The 19402-nt window shown below is 43.6% G+C and overlaps 1 protein-coding gene across 2 annotated transcripts in view; it reads left to right on the top strand.

The window, feature by feature from the left end:
* The window catches only part of DGKI (diacylglycerol kinase iota), a 215022-nt gene that overhangs the window by 600 nt on the left and 195020 nt on the right, over nucleotides 1–19402 (top strand). The window lies entirely within an intron of this gene.

Here is a 19402-nt window from a genome sequence, read left to right as displayed (position 1 = left end):
CATTCCGTTAAGCCAGCGACCTGCTACCAGCTCCGCCGCTGCTGTCGGGTTTGCGGCGCTCCGCCGGCGCGGCAGCACCAGGGGAGATGAGGAGGGGGACGGTGTACGTGGGTGAACTTCAGAGTTACTTAGAGAGAGTCAGGGACCTTGTCCGGGGCATAAGTCCGTCTTTACACTTTGCCCTTTTCAATAAACCCACGGCCGCCTGTCTTTGCGGCGCCTCCAAACGCTCGCAAAAGGGATGGGAAAAATCATTCTGGTGGCATCGCTGCTCCCAAGAGGGGTTTCTCTGTGGGAAGCCTCACGGGCTGCGGGTCCCCCCTCCCCTCCCGCTCCCCGCCGGGCCGGCAGCCGTTGCGTAAGCCCCGGCGGCTGCCAAGGCGGGTGGGCTGCAGGGCCGGCACTCCCCACGGCCGGGAGCGGGCAGCGTCGGGGTGCTACGGGGCATGCCGCAGCCAAAGCGGGGTGTTCCTTTCATAACCAGGGTCTTGTATTTTTATGGCCGTGGATTTATCCCCTATCTCTGATATCAAATAAATGGGTTTCTTCCTTCTGTAAATGCACCTGTGTGAAGGGGTGTTGGTGGGGCTTGTCTGCTTTTCTGTTCCCACCTAGGTTCTGTTAATGGTCAGCAGCCGCTGAAAGTGATTGCTGTCTGAGAAGCTTCATGCCAAAAAGTTCTTGAGTTTTACCTAATCCTGGCTGCAAAGCCCCAGTGGAGGCAGCACACCGTCAGTAACTGCTATTCCAGTGTGCTTAGGGATGAGCCCTCTTAACTGGGAGGGCAGAAAACACAGAGCTGCTGTTTAAGTTCTCTGTGAAGAAGGAGTGCCTCTAGCTCTGCATAAATTAGCTGAAGAATCTCCCCTGACATGGAGACACTTTTTTTTTTTTTTAATGTGCTGTCAATTTACAGCTGAGATAGCTTAGTAATGGTTTGAGTCTCTGCATGTGGTAGGGCTTAAAACTGATGTAATTAAACACTCTTCATAGCTGAAGTTTTATATAAGGCTTCATGTACACAGAGAGACTTCCCCATAAGGGCTGATGGTCTCGCTGGTGAGTGTGAAGTTTGGGATGATCCGTACTAGATTCAGTAAGGTGAACGATACGAAAAGGAAAATTTACTGGACACCTAAAGAGCATTACATCAGTCATCTCTTGGTACTTTTGCATCTTTACCCTGACAGTTTTCCTAGCGCATGCGGTTTAGGGGCAAGTTATCTATTGCAGGTAAAGGCAGGTTCTGTAGGTGGGCTGTTGAAGTAGCTGCTAATGAAACAGGTTTGCTAATGTGCCTGCTCTTGGTGCAGAAGGCATGGGGTTTGCAATAAATCTTGCAGGTGCTTCTACTCAGGCTATAAATTTTCATTTTTATTTCATTAGTATTGGCACCTTCCCATTTTGGGGGCGGGTATTAAAATCTGTTTATAATGTCCTGTTCTCTAGATTATCTAGAAGTATGTTAAAGACACAGATGTTCTTAAAGTTTTCTATGTGATGGATACTTCATAATAAATGCTTGCAGGAGGAAATGTTGGGTTTTTTTCCTCTTCTTCCTCCTAACTCACCTCCATTTAGGCAAGTGTACGACAAGTCTGGAACCTTTAGTTATAAAAGCCTTTTTTGCAGCATCTCTTGATCCATGTTGCTCATTCTACTTGACTTAGGATATGTGCAAAAACGTACCTTTTCTTTACGCCCTTCGATTTCCACACCTTTTCTTCTTTTGGAGCTGGTTTCCTATAAATGATGCACAGTCCCTCATTTATCCGTAACGAGAACAGTCTGCGTAGACAGAAGAGTAGAAAACTTCCACAAAGGACCTCCACTGAGCTCCCCACACCCCCCACGTTCCTTAAATTGCTACCATTTCTCTCAGTAAATTATGGTGCTGAAATACATTTCTAAATGTAAATGACTATATTATATACAAGAAAATCTATTTATGTTGGCACTTGGACTCCCTTATCCACTAGTACAATGGAAGTTATTCAAGGCTTCATACCGACTTTCAAACAGCTCATTCAGGATTCTCTCTGCAGGTGCGTTACATTGACACACCCATGAAAACCAACAGTTGGAACTTGCTTGAAATAATAAAGATTCATGAAAATGCATGTAAAAAATTCCTTTGGTGACAATTGAAGGAATGAAATGGGTGGCTGAAAGAGAGGCCAATGTATTGTCACTGGGAAAAAAGGAAGGAGAAAGGAAAAAAAAAAAGGAAAAAAAAAAGGAAGAAGAAAAATATTTCCTATACCAATTTTATGTTAATCACTCCCTATTATGAAACTAAGGTTTACCTGAGTCTGGCTTAAAGTATTATTTACACCCCCCCCCCTTTTTTTTTTCAGTGCTAAACAGTAACTGCTTTCATTATAATGCAGGTCTGTTTAGCTAAGGACATGGATGTTGCATACAAATAACTTGTTAGCTTCTCTAGAATTGTACTAAAACCGTGAGTAACATAGTTCAGAAATCAACGGTTTGTACTGATGTGGCCAGTGTTTTACAAAGCAGAAACTGCTGTATTAAACATGTAATGAATTTGTATAGTGAATACCAATGTAGGTATGTTTGTCCCTAATACTGAACCATCAGGAGGAAAAACTTGCTTTAAATAACACAGGTGCGCCTCATAGGGTGCTCAAACTCCCTTGACCTTGCTGTGTTGCCAGCCATACCCACCTTGCACATGACAGTCACGAAGCTCGTCGTCTGTACCAAAACCTTGTCAGTAGATGTTTGCTTGCTGTTTTCTTTCTAGTAATATGCTGTAATTATGTATACGTACACAGTGGGGATACGCCACTTATCTGTGCTTGTGTGTGAGCTAATGGTTTTAAAGTGTGTCTGTTTCTGTGTGCGTGTGCTGCCAATACACATCCCTTAAGTGGATCTTAATTTGCAGATGGGGCGCCTAACCTGCCTGATGTAACAGGGGGTGCTGCCACCGGAGCTCAGCTGGTGCGCTGGGTACCCCTGGTCCTGCCAGCAGTGTGGGGCTGCTGAGGGAGGGAAGGGGTGCTCTGCAAGCAGACATGTCAATCGCTTGATGAGGGGTACGTTGCCGGGCTGGTCCTTGTGAAGACTGAATGAAAGCTCACAGAAATGGTCTTCCTTTTCAGCCTTGTGCACTTAAATGAGGCCAACTGACTTAATAGCTGGGTGCTAACAGAACGCCAACAGCTAAGCAGTAATTTTTAGGGCTAACTTTTCACCCTGCAAACATGGAATTAAGTATCTTAAAGCTGTTTTGGCTTTTCTGCTTAAATTCTGAACTATGGGCTCACAAAATGGAAAATGTTTTTTTCATAAACTGACAGATGCAAAAGTTCGGTTTCCATCCCCACTGTGAAGAAATTAGCAAATAAAAATCAAAAAGTGAATTAAATATGTACCCCTACCAGACAGAAATGCCCTCTGCAGATTGGTTCTTGGAGCAGTATTTATCCCCTATGTTTCTACTCGGCAGAATATTTAAAGACATTGTGACACAAAGCTAGTGGGCAAATTTTTCTTTCCTTTTAATTTTTATTATTTTGTCACTGCAAAGTTCTGTGAGGAACCTCATGGTCTTTTTATAGCTACTGTAGAGATTAAAGTAGCTTTCCCAAAGTAATTCATGAAATAAAGAGAAATTTATGTTGTACCAAAGAGATGCTCAATAAGAATATTTCCACAATAAAAGGCTATGGCTAGAGAAAACCATGGAAATAAAGCTCTATCTGGAAGGTTTCCTGCAGGCGTTTGCAGCTCAAAACTTATCTGAAATGCAGTCCTGTCATTTAATATTTTGAGAAATAGTGAAAGGTAAAAACAAAACAAAACTCAAACCAAAAAAAACTCACACTGAAAAACCACATTAAAAAAAACGAACACAAAACTGAGCAAAACCCCCCAAAAACCAAAACAACCAACACAACCCAAAAAGCAAACCAATTGAAACCATCAATAATGCAAATGGGGTTTAATTTCTTATTAATTATTATTTAGAATTCCAGGGAATCTTGATTAGTGGCATTGGAAATAAAAATGAAGTTGTAAGTTTTAATGGCCCTCTTGTGAGAGCTCAAGTGGTATTTGGCAAACACTCATCACTAGGGAATAGTTTATCTAGAGAAATGTCATTTCATTTTGACCAAGTGGAGAAATCCTGCCTGGTGCAGTGTGTGGCAGGCTTTAGGATGCTTGCTTGTACGTGGCTTGGGGATTTCCAAAAGCAGGGCCATGACGAATTGTCTGAGTCCCGCGCTGCTGATAGGCAGCAGGTTGGTGGCTGGGTTATCGTGCTTTGGTGGCTTGCCTGAGCAGGAAACCATGCGTTTCACTTTTAGTAACGGAAGTGACTGGAGGAGCTGGTTTTCTTAACTCACTGTGTCCGTTGGATGTCCAATTCCACTCAGAAGTGTTGCCATCTCAGAAACGTTGAGTCTGCTTGGCTGATGTTTCTCTTCGACTTGCCAGTGAGTCTGTTTGGGACGTGCCCTGTGTGCTTTCCCAACCCCTCCTCTGCAAGCAGAAGCCAAGAATCAAGCTGGCCTCTCCTCCTGTGTCATCAGCCATAACTGCTTGTCTGTTGTGGCAAAAAGTAGCTGGAGTTATAATTAGAGTGGGTTTTGTTACTGCACTTGAAGGGGAAGAAGTTATGGCAGAGAAATACTGGGAAATCCCTGATTACACAAGCCTCATCACTGTTGATAGTACCTGGGACTACAGATGGGGCCTTAGACCAAACCAGAAATTTAAGGATAGGAGACATCCTCATTTTTTGCTTTGTTTATTTAAGACATGATCAGGATCATGAAATGCACATTACTTCTCAGTAAATATTAGAGACAGGATGGTAGAGGTATCTCCTATTACTAAGACTTCATTATTTTATGAAATATGACAGCATTTACTAGTGTACTGTGAAGCGTTATAAATAATTAAAGGTGAATGACATTTGTAAGAATGAAAACACCTGACACAAGCCTTTGATCTTTTGATTGTGTTGATTTCTTTTACTTAAGTTTCCTTGAATCTTAATACATCCTATTTCTATAAATGAGTGAGGTTGTTCTGCATGAAAATGATGGATGAAATTTTATCTTGTACCAAATGTCAAGAAAATAATTCTCGCTTTCCGGCCTAATCTCATACGATCTGCTTACAGCTGTCTTTAAGAGTTTCAGGTATGTACTGTACAGAGTTGTTACCACCCACTCGCATAACAGTGACTCAGTTTACTTTGTCACCCAAAACATCGATCACAATTTTATCGTTTTCTCCCGAAGCATATTGCTGGATGTTTTGGGTACATGAAGGGGCCTTCATGAAGCTCTTTAATTTATAAAGCTTTAAGGTGGAAGTTCTGTGTTGGATCAAAATGCAGAAAAAGGCTAGGATAGTTCAGAACCAAGAATCATACCATGGGAAAACCAGGCTGACATTTAAAGCTCCCTCCTGACTTTGACTTTGAGATGTGGCTGCAAGTCTGGCCATCAATGTCTCTAGGTCACACAGAGTAAAACGACTGTCTTTGAATTTAAAGCATGTCTTATGTTCTCCCTTCTGTATCTGAGGTTAGCAGTGCTTTACAAAAGACACATTGTGAATGATAACTGTGGGTAAAGCTACATGTTGGCTGTGATGGAATTACGTACGTACTCAGAAGGAGATAAATGTGTTGGTGATTTGGAAGGAGGAGCCTCTAGGAGCGCATAATAAAGCTGTTGTGTAGCACAGACTCAGATTGCCCTGGGACTGTTGCAGGTGGAAAATTTCATTCTGTAAAAAAAAATGCTGAATCAGATGCCACATAACTTTGATGGGGTGGAAAACCACTTTTGTACTGGCTACTCCTCTGGAATAAATGAGCAGGTGGTTGGTTCTTCTTGCCAAGGTCAGTTATGGGGCTGATGAAATGATTTGCTTGAGGCCTCACCAGGCTTTTGACAGCATTTGTGGGTTTTTTTGTTTGTTTATATGTTGTTTTTTTTTTGATTTGGCAACTTGGCTGAGATGTTTAGAAGGTCGTGTGCATGTGCAACTGTGATGTTTCTGCTTCTTTATTGGTAAATCCAGCACAGCCTGGGCATGAAACAGTAACCGTTAGGCAAAGATTTCCCAGATATTAAGGAAAAGAGGGAGATAATAATAATAATAATAAAAAAAAAATCAGTCATGGGAGGCTCACAGCTTTGTGCCCACCTCTTCTAGTTACAGAACTGATGACAAGGAACTTTGCCTTGGAATAAAATGGATGTGGAAAGTTTGAGCTCCTTTTTGTGTCTGACTCTACAAAGTTGTTGCTTTGTTTTTGGTTTGTGTTTTTTCCTAAAACTCTTTATATGTAGGAGTGATGCATTAACTCAATTATACTGTTCACCTGCATGTCCTGATGTTGATGTTTTTCCCCCTCCTGTGTTTTTTGAATGATTTGACCATTTGTTGCTCTTAACAGACAAAAGCTCTGTGGGACAGGGTGTATATGAAAAAATGTGTAAGAGTACATTAAGAGAAGATCCTGTACGTGCTTATGTATGTGTATAGAGTGTATAGGAGCCTCCCTGTGGGTTAGTGCTGGGCATTTGATGGCCTTGTAAGGGTAAGGTGACATCATGGTGAGTAACTTCAGGGTGAAGGAAGGTGTTTGACAGGACATAAGCATGAAGAGCTGTGCAGGAAAATCGTAGAATCATAGAATCATTTTGGTTGGAAAAGACCTTTAAGATCATCAGGTCCAACCATTATCCAACACTACCAAGCCCACCACTAAACCATGTCCCTAAACAGCACATCTATACGTCTTTTGAACACCTCCAGGGATGATGACTCCACCACGTCCCTGGGCAGCCTCTTCCAATGTCTAACCACTCTTTCAGTAAAGAAATTTTTCCTAATATCCAATCTAAATCTCCCCTGGCACAGCTTGAGGCCATTACCTCTTGTCCTGTCATTAGTTACTTGGGAGAAGAGACCGACACCAGCCTCACTACAACTTCCTTTTAGGTAGTTGTAGAGAGCAAGGTCTCCTCTCAGCCTCTTCTTCACTAGGCTAAACAATCCCAGTTCTCTCAGGCGCTCCTCATAAGACATGTTTTCCAGACCCCCTCACCAGCTTCGTTGCCCTTCTCTGGACCTGCTCCAGGACCTCAAAGTCTTTCCTATACTGTGGCGCCCAAAACTGCACAGAGTACTCAAGATGCGGCATCACCAGTGCCGAGTACAGGGGCAGGATGACCTCCCTACTCCTGCTGGCCACACCATTCCTGATACAAGCCAGGATGCTCTTGGCCTTCTTGGCCACCTGGGCACACTGCTGGCTCATGTTCAGCCGGCTGTCAACCAACATCCCCAGGTCCTTTTCTGTAGGTCTAAAGTATGTCTTATTAGCGCTATATGATACACAAATGTTTGGGGTATGAGCTGACACTTTTTACAGGAGGGGGAAAAAGAAAGTGTCATATTTAATGTAGACATAAGAAGCACTTTGCTTACGTAGTACTTGCTTCAATATTTGTAATTTCACTAACTTAAAAATCTTTCAAAACTGTAAAATTTGTTCCAATTTTTCTAACTTATTTCAAACATTTCTAAGTTTGGCTTTTCACAAAATAAACAGCAGAGCCCCTAATAGCCAGATTATATGCCTTCTAAGTTGCATGACTCATCAGGAAGCTTGACCCACTGGGGAGCATTTTCCAAGTGGGGCAGGGATTAAGCTTCAATTGCACAGATTCATCAGTCGAACATTTTAGAATCCCTCTGAGCGCTGAAACTGCTCCCTGATGCTGCATAATATGCAGGAGAGGGGACTGCCTGTGATGCTCTGCAAGGTGCCGTGGGGTTTCTGGGCACCATAGGAGAGGGTGAGGAAGCAGAATGGCTTTGAAACCTGTTAGCATTAAAAGATGATGAGAAAATACCTTCCTGTCATCACTTTATTTCATTAGGTTGCTAATGAGTTTCCTCTAGGGATGGTAATGGGGTAGTTCTTATGCTTTTATCCAATTAGTGAATGATCCCAGGAGTATATTCTTTTGTTGTGAAAACACATCAAGTTTCATTCGAACTTGAGCACTGCATCCTGTAGGTTCTCTGAAGGCTATGAAATGCCATGTGTAGGTGCATGCTAGGCCAGGTCCTTTGTTATTAATTGCTGATGTTAGCCTGATTTAAGGTTTTGAGATGATGCCCTACAGGGCAATGGACTCTCCTGTGAAAGTGAGTGAAATGCCAAAGATGTGAATAAAGTTTCATTATGAGTTTTGGGGTTAGTTGTAAGTTGAGACACTGAGAGAATTCACATGTTAAAAACCCATGCAGATAGGAAACGAAAGAAAAGTGTCTTTGATGCTATTGCCCTAAGGGATATCCAGTACCAGTGTCTTGCCAGCTGCTTGTGCTCGTAGGATGCTTTGCTGCTGGCACTATAGCTACCTCCAGGTTTTAGCCTGATTTAAAATGACATTGAAGAAGGAATTAGCAGCAGTACTGATGCAGCTGGCGTGTTTGATTGTGGGTGGCATTCCATTAGTGAGAAGAAGTTAAGCTATTCTTTATTTTTCATTTTTGTCTCTGCAGGTAGCCAACAGTTGCAACTGTCGCTTCTCTTTCAGGGCAGTATATTTGGCTTTGGAGCAGGTAGTTTCTTTGGTTTGTCCCTGGCCAGTTTTTACAGTGATAAAATGTCTAATTTCTCTGGTTTTAGAGTTGCTCCCTCTCCCTTTTCATCCTGTAGTTTGCCTCTGTCGCCCTGCCTTCCTGCTAAGACACTGGTGCTCTGTGTGGGTTTACATACCTGGGGCTGTGTGGTGCACAGTACAACGAACAAAACCCACACAACTGGGTTTCACATTTTACAAGGTTAGATTTAAGTTACTGAGCTTGCTCCAACAGTTTTTTCCCTCCTCCAAGGCTAGTGTGAGCTGTAAAGTCCAGTGCTGTATCTCTGATTCTTTAGTATCAAGATGCTCACGGTATGTTTCTTCCTTCTGCTTTTAGATTTGCGGTACTGGAGGTTTTCAAGCTTAGATAGACTATGTTGCAGTGGCTGCAAAGTGGTTATGTACATGTTTTATGTGCAATTGGATATAGAGGCTCTTTTTTGGACTTCTCCCTGTCAGTGTAACACAAACCTATACCAAAAAGGAGGAGGCACTAATTGCCTTTTCCAGCTTTTCTTTTCTTTTTTGGCTTTTTCGAGTGTTGAAGGAATGCTGAAAGGTGCTCGACAAGCCCTGCTGATGCATAATAAACAGGGCTGGCGTAGACTTACAGTGGCTTGGCTACAGGGTAGTGTTATTATGTTTGTGTGGACTTTTTTGGCCTTGTGAATCTTGATTCAGCCTGGGCAGCCAACAGCAAAGCACTGTTTTTTTGTTTCCTTGAGTCTGGTGTGGGCCATATCATCATTTAATAAATGTGCTATGATACAGAGTGATGAGCAAAATTACTGAGTGCTGGGTTAGTTGGTCTCTGTCTTGTCAGCTCTTAGTTTCTCTTCTTTCATCAGATAGTGGGAGGGTTAAGTAATGTTGGTTGTGATGCTGGGGCAGTTACAAGCTGGACCAAGACCAATATAGCAGTTAAGATTCCCCCTCACAAAGCTTCTATGTGGTGTTTAAAATTGCTAACCGGATGGCCTTCAGACAAGTGACCTAGGAGTGACAGTTCTTTCCCAAAATGTCCCCCTACCTATCAAACCTTCTCCTATGGGGAGAAACCCCATAACCTTTAGCAGGGATGGATGTGGACAGTCTGGCTTGGAAGACTTTGGTGCCCTCCAAAGGGAGGGCTGGCTGGAGCACAGCTTTTCTGCTTTCCAAAAAGCATACTGCATGTCTTTCCCTCCAGGAATAGCCTGTTCTTTCCCAGCCCATAGCAAGCTTCTGTTTAGACTCCTCTTGGGGATCTGATGGCCATCAACAACATGAGCCAAGCCTTGTGTATGTTCATTCGAGCCTGTGGGCAGTCTCAAACTGGAAGCACTCAGAAATGCTCCCCAGGGCAGGATGGACCCAGAGAGCTTGTGTGTGGGTAAATTCTGCTCCTTTTTTTTTTTTTTTTTTATGAAAGACGCAAAGCTAAGCTATCTCTGATGGCTGTTACTGGTAACTGGAAGAGATCATTAGTATGGCACACAAATGTTTTTAATTTCCTTATGTGTAATCACCCAGAATAATCTCTTTGAGATCAACTAATGCATTCTTTCCAATTTTCACCTCAAGTCTGGTGAAAATGAGAGATCAGATAACAAGGAATTTGAAAGAAAAGCCTCCTCTAATCCCTTGGTTGGGCAATATGGTCTTTTCTCCCTAATCCCTGGATTGTGCAATACACTTTTCTCTCCTTACCCCCACCTCCTTAGCGCCGAAAGGATAGCAATCGAATGTAATTCTGCCATCAGCTCTGATGGGACTGTGAAAATATCTTCAACCTGTCCATAATGTGCTTATGTTTCTAATTCCCTTTTTTCAAACAAAAACTTTGAGTTTTGTGTTTATATTAGTACCTAGTCTTGTACCGAATTAGAGTAAAACAAGTGTACAAAGTGAATATGGAAGAGTAAGCCACAGCTGCTGAACCCCAGTGTGAGGGCTCCTCTCTTTTCACAGCGCCTGCTGTCTCTCTGGGGGAGCAGAAGATACGATGACTAATTTTGGGAGGGAGATGGAAGGAAGAGGGGAGCTGACCTGTGGTTGTGAAAGTGCTGGGTTCGTTCCTCTTCACCTCCTAATCACTAAGGGCCGTTGTTTGTTCAGGGAGAGTTGCAGCACAGGCAGCAGCAGGGAAAGCTTTCGTCACACGCTGATTATGCCTCTCTCCTGACTTAACAGAAAAAGAAGGTAATTCACTTTCTTTTCAGTCCTTGGCCTTTATCCTGAGATTACTCATGTCTTTTGCTTCCTGAAAATCAGAGATCATCCTTTTTCACACGTGAAGCGCCAAGATACCATATGGCCCTGCCTTTCTCCACCAATGACCTTATTTTGCTATCGTTTGCAGCTGTGCAACTTACTAAATGAAAGCTGCAGCTGACTGTCTCCTGGAGGATGTGGATGTGGGCCCACGGTTGGGTCTGGAAGCTCCGGTGTGTGCATGCTTCTCCCATCTGCTTGTGTTTGGAGCTGTAGGTCATAAAAGAAGTGTTGATTGTTTCAGCCCCAGTCAGACTTTTGGACCCTTCAGCTGACCAAAGATAGGTATTTCTAGTTGGGTTGCAAGCAACTATAAGATGGGATGAGAACAGGAAGGGAGGGTGGGAAGTTGTGCTTTGGATGCACTAGGTAATGCTTTATAACAGTAATTTTTCCAAGCTTGAAAGAGGCCATTAGGGATGTGAAACAGAGTGAGAAAGAAAAGGAGGAGGAAATAAGCTGGGATGGAAAATTTGTGGCCCATTTTCCCTGAATTCAATCCGAAGGCTGAAAAAGAGAAAGATGTGAATTCCCCTCCCGTAGGAGAAGCAGCCTGCTGTCTCAAAAGGCTGTTCCCTGGTAAGTCAGCTCTCCTGCCCACTCCCGCTGGCAACGTGGGGATAGCAGCCAGAAAACGCAGGGCTCTCCTGGGTCTTGCTGTGGCTGAGCTCTGCCTGGGCAGTTGCTCCCACTCCCTGCGTGGTAGCCCCTTTCCCAGCTGCCCCCACCTGAACATCCAGCGGGAGCTTTTTGTTTCAGATTCAGTCGCTCTGCAAACAATGTCACAATTTGTCAGGTGCCGAGAGTGATATTTGCTTGATGGAAATGTTGGCCCTATTGTGAATCAATCCTAACAGCTTCTCGCAGCAAGGTTGTAAGACAATGAGGCGAATTTACTATGCAGGCAGACAAAGCAGCTTCTATTATGTGTGAAAACACAAATAATAGGAGGATAAATGCAAAACAGCAAGAATGTCTTAGCGTTAGGCGGTCGCAGGCACAACAGAGCGCGTCAGAGTCTGACTCGAGTGGCAGAGGTGTACAAACAAGGCGGTGGTGGGAACAAGCAGGTACGTATGCCTGGAGGGGTCCTGCCTGACGAGGCTGAGCTGTGGGTGCATGCAAAAACATGAGGAAGACTTCGAAGACGTTCTGTGAAGGGTCTGCTCAAACAGAGCAGCAATGGGAAAACACATGATTGTTCCTTAAAATTAGGGGACCTCTTGCTCATTCTAAATTAAGAGAAAATTGGGCATGAGGTAATACTTGTGAAGGTACTACAACATAGGCATTTGCTTGTAATTCCAGTCTTCTGTAGTGGAGAAGGGTGACTATAAAATTTCCAACGGAACATAATTTTTTTAGCATTTTGATGTAATATTTTCCAACCGAAATCTTCTGGGGAAGATGCTGATTTTGTTTTTTTTAAAAAAAATAGATGAGCAACACGTTCATATATTCATCTTAATAACTAAAATGTAGAATAGTTGATATTATAATTCCTTGGAATTTCTTCATGCTGAGTTCTTTTCACTCTGATTCAGAAGAGAAAAGTTTTTTTTTTGGTGTTTGTTTGTTTTTTTTTTTTTAATTTGAAATATGAGAATTTCCCAAAGAATGGAAATGCTGAGTTCTGACAAGCCAAAGTTCTTGTGTGGTAGAATCTGTGAAGCTATGTTGGTCATGATTCATTTTCCATGACAGAAATGAGTTGTAATAACCACATATAGTGTTAATCAGCCCTATGATATGTAGCCTCTTCTGAAGGAGCAGAGACTGAATGAACATAGAAGATGAATTGTCCTCTGACTGCTAGCAGGAGCCACTTGATGTCAAGATTAAAGTATATTATCAGGGTAATACTGGGTAGTGGATGGCCATCCACGTTTTTATGGCTAAACAGGGAGGTCATCCTCCAGGGATGTTTGAATGCTGAATGTACATCAGGTGTATGGTTAATTGTGGTGTTGTTTTTTTCCTTTCCTTCTCTTCCTGAGACTATTCTGTGCCTGGGAGTCTACCTCTGCAGCTACTGGCCAAGTGCATCTGATAAATAAAACCCCAAATAGTCGCCTATTGGACACCAACTCTTGTCTTCCACAGAGAGTGAAAATGATCTCTGATGTTAGGGCTGAAAATGCTTCTGCCCTCAGGAAGTGTTGGCCTGCTTTTTAGCCACTTCTGCTGCTCCTTTCCGACCATGGAGCAGTCAGATCAGCATTTACTGTCTCTCAGGGAGGGGTACCAAGGTGGGGGGTCTTGACTGGATGGTGGTCTCGCCCAGCATGCTCTGGTCACTGGGTTTGCAGCACAGTGTGCTTGAGTCAACAGGGTGAAAGTTTTGTGGAAGTCAAATTTCCATGAGATTTTGAACTCCCATCCAACTAATCTGGGCAGTGGAGAAAGAGGGAGCCAGCATATTTTTAATGGCTACACGTGGAGGGTTGATGACCCTCTTACGTTTAAGGCTGAAGGGTGTTGGTAACTACAGCCCAAAAAGATATATAAATATTAGGCAAAAGAGCAAGACAGTGTTTGTTATAATAAATTATATCTGGACAATGGATTGCTGACTTGTCAGTCAAAGAACAGTGTCTGCTTGTACTGGTTTTGCTGTTCCTGACACGCAGCTCCCACAGGATTTGAGAACTTTCTTGGGAAGAGACTATGTGAGTGCGCAGTTCTTGCCATTAAGACTAATGCATTTCCTTCTAATGGCTCTGCTGTGATGAATCAGTCCCCACGTGCATGCCTTGATGGTGGGTGTCACTTCTTACTGGCTCTGGAAAAATTGTGAGTACTGATATGTGTGAAGTCGTCAATATGGTAAGGGGAGGAATTTTTCTTGAAGGATAACTTCAGGCTGGGGAGGTTACCTTCCCTTGATGTCCTCAACAGTCATTAGCAAGTGAAGGAGTCTTCTCCAGAGGACCATTTTGCCAGACTAATTCAGGCTCTGGCTCCAAATTGTCCTCTGGAAGAGCCCATCTCTATCGACTGCAGACAGTCTGTGGTGCAGTCTTACAAAGCTAAAATTAGTTTTTATGTGGACCCCTCCCACAAATAGGATGAATAGATGTGAGTGCTTGTTAGTGTTTGGCAAATGTTTCTAAATTACAACCAAACCAAAACACAAAAAACCCCAAAACATGGGAACATTTTGTGTAAAAAGCGTGTGTCTCTTTTTCTTTTTTTTTCTGTTGTGGGTTTTTTTTTTGTTTTGTTTTGTTTTGTTTTTTTCCTCCTCAGGAGGAGGCTTTTTGGGATTTTTTTTTAAATTTTTTTTTTTTGGAGAAGAGATAAATCTGGTTTGAAGTGGAAGTGGTGACTTCTTTTAGTGGCTACTGGCAAGTATGTCAATTTTAAAAAGTGCTGCTGTCGCTCTGCAGCCAAACAGAGATATTGCCATTTTGCCTGCTGTGAACTGTGTTTTTAAAAAGACCTCCTTTGCCAGCTGCAAGGGCAGCCAGGAGGCGGTTGGTTTGTGATTCAGTCCAGATCTGGGACATGAAAGGCGATCTCTTGCCCTCTCCATCTCTCTTTTGGTGGAATCCGTGCACATTTGTCATGTTTTTTTCCCATGAACTGCAATAAACTACCTGGGAAGTAAAATGCATGGATTACCCATGGCTATACTGGCCTCTGAGAATTGTTCCTTAAAGGTTGGAAGGCAGACCTGGCTGGTGGAAGGAGCATCTGTTGGGGGGTGGCGAGGGGGGGAATGGTGCCTCTGTGTGGGTCCTGGTGTTATTCCATGGGCCAGCCCCCTTTTTTGATGAACTTTCCTCTTGCTGCTACCCTAACTCATTTGCCTTACCAGAATGGCACAAACCAAACCTGCGGGGAGAGGAATGGGGACAAATGATCTTTATCTTGAATATGTGACACCTCCAGTTGTTGATGATGTGCTGAATGGTACCTGGGTGGCTGATACTTGATCTCTTTGTTCTTTTTTCCTTTTTTTCTTTCTTTGATTTGTTGGGAGCTTGAAAAAGTACAGTTGAAATCAAAAAAGACTAGAGAATGGTAATGTAAGCCACTTCTGGTATTCAAGTGTATTTGTGATTGTTCTGCAGGAAGAGAGATGATAGACTGCGGTTATTTAGTTTATGAGTAGAAGAAAATATGATGAAGTGAGTGAGCTCAGAGACTTTTCCTTTACTTGCCATACATGATTGTTTTGTGTGTATTTAATAGGAATTTCACTGCTGCAGCAACTAATTGAAGAGAAATAGATAGTAGGATCCAAAGAAGGATTAGGCTTTTGTAGGAAAATGAATCACAGTGGTAGCAAGTCTGACTACCGAGTACCCACAATGCCACCAGAGTTGCCGATGTTTTCTTGCTTCAGGAGGCGAGAGAACGACCTGCAGGGGCTGGAAAAGGATTCTCTCAGTGCAATATGACTTCCCATCGTTTGCTGGGCACACGCCACTGCTTGTGTTTCTGGCTGCCTTCCCCTAAAATACCAGGTATTAGTGGGATATTGAAAAGAGTTCTTGAACTCACAGGCCAGTGATTTGATCAGGCGTGACAGCCGCTAGGGACTTAAACAAATAACGAAGAAGCTAATTCTGTTCCCCTATCTAAAATTCTAATCTTGTCTGTGACATCATAATTGGTTGCCATAGGGACAATTATGGTGTCATAAAAAGAGGATTAATGATGAGTTTAAGTGAGGGATAAGCAGCTGGAACAGATGAACTTTTTAATAACTCCTGTCTCCTCTGAAAGCTACTGTTTTGTGCATAAAAATATAGCTCCAAATAAAGACTGATAGGCTAGAAGAAATCCAGTAAATATGCACTGAAGGAACAGTTGTGCATCCAAAAGGATATTGCTCTAAGCTTCTGGGGTGTAAAGGGATGCTCTGGTGTAAAGGAAATCTCACTTATACAGAGAGATGCTAGAATGAGCAACAGATCTCCTGTCTCATGTGGACTTTTCCAGGTGTGAAGCTACACTTTTTCCTTCCATGAATCTTTTTTTTCATTGTGTTTTTAAGCATAGAAAACTCTGTGCAAATTGAGTTCATGTTCCCCTATAGCTGTTTTAAAAAATAAACATGGGAAACATGGTGTTAGTATGTAAAAGATAAATGAATTTTGGAGGAACTTACTCCTTTTTGAGAGTATTTTAAATTTTAGTGGCTTGTCTGTTTGGAATTGGTTGTGTCAGGAAAATCAGGATTTCTGGAGCCAAAATATTTCAGGATAGGTCATCCGATGCTTACCTTTTGCCTGTGCTATGAGGGCTACTTAGCAGGGAGCAAACTAAATCAGGCAAACAGGGTTCTTATGCCCAAGTTGATGGGATCTGAAGTGCTATATTAAATGGTCAGTTCATACAATTTTTCCATGCTGCTGAATGTATGCAGTTCCTAAAGCAAAGTTTTGAAAAATGCTGAATTACTTCTGCAGCGTTAGGTCTGTGCTGGCTGCTTTGCCCTCTCAGGTGCTCTTGCTGCCTCCATGCCAGGTGGGCTCTGCTCAGCATGACTTTATTGCTGCTGTTTACTGCTCTGACCCAAACCACTCCAGCAGCAATGTATTAGCAGAAGGGCCATCGACAAGAATTATTAAAATGTAACAGGGGTCGGAAAGTAGTGTGAATAGCTGCAGGTAGCAGTGGGCATGGACTTGCTGGCAAGAAACGGCTGAGGGCTTGTGTGTGGGTGTTAGTGCTTTTGTTTTGTCTCTTGCTCTTGTGATACTGGCTTAACTCTTTTTGTCTCCCACCTTCTCACTCTTGTTGGTGCCTCTTTTATGAGCCGGAGAGGAATGTGTGTTTCTGCCCACATGGGGGCAGAAATACAGGGCTCCTGATGTTGTTTTGGGATCCATCTGTCTTGCTCGTTGCCATGATGTTGGTCCTTGCTGTGACTTTTGAAAGGGAGTGAGAGCAGAACCGTTTGATTATTGCTGCTGAGCGTAGCTACTCTTGAACCGCCACAGTGCATGGGAATCCTTACCAAGGTGTGCCAGCTTGCAGGCAGTGACTTGTGCTGCAGGTATCCTTGGGATGCTCTGCCAGGTCACCCTCTGCCTCGAGGCACAGGTGGCAGCTGAGGTTGGGGCCAAGAGCACAAGCCTCTTTCTGAAGCATTTTCTGGGAAAAATGACTAATTCTGGAGGCTTCTAAAGTATTTTTCAAAACTCTGTGCTTTAATACATTAATCCTTGCAGCATCTCTAAGATGCGAGAGGGCAAGCTGTTCTCTTACTGCAGGAGATGAAATTCAGGAATAAACGCTAAACTCTGAATTTTCCAAAAGTTTGCTAGAGGTGTAATAGCGCTTCTGAGGTACTGCTTGAGGACACATGAGCTTGGGGCAGCAAAGAGACATTCTCTGATTTTTAGCCAGGCTGAGGATCTTTCCAGCATTATAGAGAATTTCAGTGGGTGTGGTGCAGGTAGGTTTGGATGCTCTTTCACGGACTGCTGCCTTCCTGGTACAGTTTTTCAGCTGTCTTTTCTCTCCCAAAGCCCTTGACCTTCATTCCTCCCAGTTGAAGCAGCCCGATATACAGTGTTTTGCCTCAATCTGCCCTTGTGACCCCCGGCAAAGGATCTGCTTGCCAAGGATCCTACCCTGCTGTTATGTAGTGCTTTGGGAAGAGCCACTTATAAATGCTGTGAGCAGTGCTCTGGCTAGTCCTGCCCTCTAAGGTAGATGTTTTAAAAAGTAGAAACACTGCTGCTCTGAGCTGTGCAGGCAGGTTGGGGACCTCTGTGCTCCTAAGTCCCAGAGCAGTGTGGAGGGCAAGGTGGCAAGGGTGGATGGCTGGTGCCAGCACAGTCTGTTACAGCCTGGGCTTTGGCAGGGAACTAAAACCCTCTGCTGCTTAGACCTGGGTGGTTCTATTTAGAAATAGATGATTTAGTTATGTTTCTCACCAGATTGCAATAGTAATTCCTTGAGGAATAGCTAAGAGGACACTAACTATTTTATCAGCTCCTCCATATGGAGGAGGTGTGCCCACCATTGGGTGTACAACTTCAGCTAATTTGAGACACTGACACCCAAGGAACTACTTCATTATTTTTTCCATCTATGCTTATCCAGCAGTCTGCAAGACCCTCCCTACCCATAGGGAGGTGTGGGGCTGTGGCCACCCCGGGAACACCTCAGCTTGGTACCAGGCTTCCCCAAGGTTTGTGCCAGGGACCTGGTGTCACCTGTGCAGCGATGTTGGCTTGTGGCAACCTACTGGGAGCTCAGGGGGTGCATCTGAGACCAAGCTCTGCCCTGGCTTCTTTTCAGATGTGGTTTAGAGACCTTGCCCTTATGAAATCAGAGGGATTTTGTTTGTTTTCAAGTCTGCACTGCGCTTTTCCCCTTCTGGTTACAGCAAAGGCAAGGGGTGCAGCTGGAAGCAAAAGTCTCTGTTGAGAGCAGGAGGGGATCGACTGTGTGGTGTCCCGGTGGCAAGTTTCAAGAGAGTTTGCTCCTTTGTTGCCTGGCAGATGTATTACACAGATCCTTGCTAATGTCGTGGGTTAAGGAGGCAGCGTGTTAGTATTCCTGAGGTAAAAAGAGGTTGACTGATCCGATACATATTGGTTTGTATACATTAACTGTAACTGCTGTGCATGTAAAACACTGGATAAGTGTATCTTGGTTGCAGCTTGGAGATGTGTGCCTGTCTGCATGTGACATGCGGTCAGTGAGGGGGCATGGGTACGTGCCTCTGAGCTGGGCAGGAGAACATTATTCATGAGTGATCACATGCAGCTGACAAACTGTGGAAGAATATGATAAATTGGACCTTTGGCTACCTCATACCGGAGAAAAACTGAGCCTGGCTCTCCACCGAGCACTTGCTGGGCTGGTGATGAAGGTGCCCCTCGTGGCACTTAGGACGTGCCTCCACTGTGGGTGAGAAACAGGCTAAGGCTGTGGCTCCTTTCAAACAGGGCGTGAAATACAGTTGTAGGCTAGCACAACTTCTCTCAAAGTCATCTTGCCCATACAGAGCTCAGACGCTGCAGGGATGGGCACCGGCAGTGCTTTCTGCCTCCAGGCAGAGGGTTTTCTAGAGACTGGTCGTGCCTGCTTGGCCTGCAGAAGTGTCCACTGAAAGTGATGGTCTTTCTGGTCTCATGAGACGTTAAACACAGACTAAACTCAAAAATGTGTGGGTGCAGTGGGTCTGGGTGCTAACATCTGCCAGAGCACAGAGGAAGTACGTGAAGCAAGGTGAATTTTTCTGTCTGTTGATATCTAAGTAAGAATCGTGAGCAAGAATGCTTCATTATATGTGTTTATATGGCTGTCTCGAGGTCCCTGCGCTGTGCTTTCGAAAACATGGCCATAAGCCAAGCCTGTTCTGCCTTTTGTCACTTAAAATCAATTTCCAGTCGATATATCAAAATGTTTCCCCTCTTCTCCCCCAGTGTCTTATCTTCTTTTCATCCTATTTAGTCAGAAGATGATTAAAAAACCCCACCCAGACCTATTAAACAACTTTTTAAATTCTAGATTGTGAGTTT

The sequence above is a fragment of the Leptosomus discolor genome, chromosome 1 (genome assembly GCF_034619465.1).
Source record: "Leptosomus discolor isolate bLepDis1 chromosome 1, bLepDis1.hap2, whole genome shotgun sequence".
Lineage (NCBI taxonomy): Eukaryota > Metazoa > Chordata > Aves > Leptosomiformes > Leptosomidae > Leptosomus > Leptosomus discolor.
The sequence above is the reverse complement of the archived record's forward strand: the minus strand, read 5'-3'. Positions and strand labels throughout refer to the sequence as shown.